Source organism: Nilaparvata lugens, chromosome 2 (assembly GCF_014356525.2).
Source record: "Nilaparvata lugens isolate BPH chromosome 2, ASM1435652v1, whole genome shotgun sequence".
Lineage (NCBI taxonomy): Eukaryota > Metazoa > Arthropoda > Insecta > Hemiptera > Delphacidae > Nilaparvata > Nilaparvata lugens.
This window is the reverse complement of record NC_052505.1, coordinates 36,848,725-36,850,020: the sequence shown is the minus strand read 5'-3', so window position 1 is coordinate 36,850,020 and position 1,296 is coordinate 36,848,725.

Below are 1,296 nucleotides of genomic sequence, written 5' to 3'. Positions count from 1 at the left end.
TCTAGAGTAAGTCTTTTACACCGTAATTTAAAAACCTTTCTCTATTATAATAGTTACGGTGTATCACGGTATTTAGATGAAAACGGTAGGGGTCACGAAATGTGTGCGCAGTGGCCAGCCAGCTAGATTGCGTCATCGCCACTAACCGAGGTTTTCAACACCTATTGGCAATTCATGAAAATTATTTGTTAAAAACAGATGATAGGATATAGAATGACGTCAGCTACACCGGAAATTTAGCACAATCATGCGCGTGACACCTACCGCCTTCTATATACCGTGCGGTGTATTCATGCATTAGTACAGTAATACTTTTTGCATCAGGAATAGAATTTTGTGAACAATGAGTAACTCAACATTCATTCAACTCACTTGCATTCTTGGATACAAGATGCCCGTCCTAATGACAAGAAGGAGAATCAGTATGCAGTGTATACTGATTCTCTTTTCTTGTCGTTTTGGACGGCTATCTTGTATCCAAGAATGCATGTAAGTTGAATGAATGTTGAGTTACAAGGAATGGACATTATTTTACAGTATGACAAACGGGTTGAAATTTCAGATTTGAATAACAGTGAAATCCAAAATTGAGAAAATACCAATTTTATTAAAATGAAGTAACGTTTACAACAATTATAGTATAGACAGTCTTATACATTTGGCACACCATACTTTTTACAATAGTAATACATAAATAGGCTATTATAATAATGGGGTTGATTTTACTTAGTACTCGTATTTACAGTGAGTGGAAGTTTAATAATAAAAAAATTCATAAGTTGCATACATTTAGAGGCTACCGCATTTTAATATAAAATTAACTACTAACTATGATCAGCGTAAACTAACAAACTTAACCATAGTAAACAATTTTTAAATAAAATTATTCATAACTCTGAATAAATTCAATTCAACTTGAAACCACTAAGTGCTGCCTTCTGATGTAATTGAGTTTTCATTGAAAAATAAAATCTTAAATTAGTTTCATAAAATTGTACTGTATTGTATAGTGAAATGTGTAAACAAGTAGATGTAGCAGTAGACCCATCTACATGTAGCTACAAAGTTCACGTTCGGTAAGTGCTGATAACAAGCCGGCAAGTGAAAAAAAAATTTTTTTTCTCAGCATGCATGATGATTGCCTATCTCAAGATAAAAGGTCAGCCAAACCGTTTATACTGTATAGCGCTGCAGTTAAAGTTATCAATTCAAACAAAACTATGAAACCAGTTAAAGAACCTACAATTTTTGGAAATAAAAAATCTGAATTAATCAGAACCGATAAGACTAAAGCAA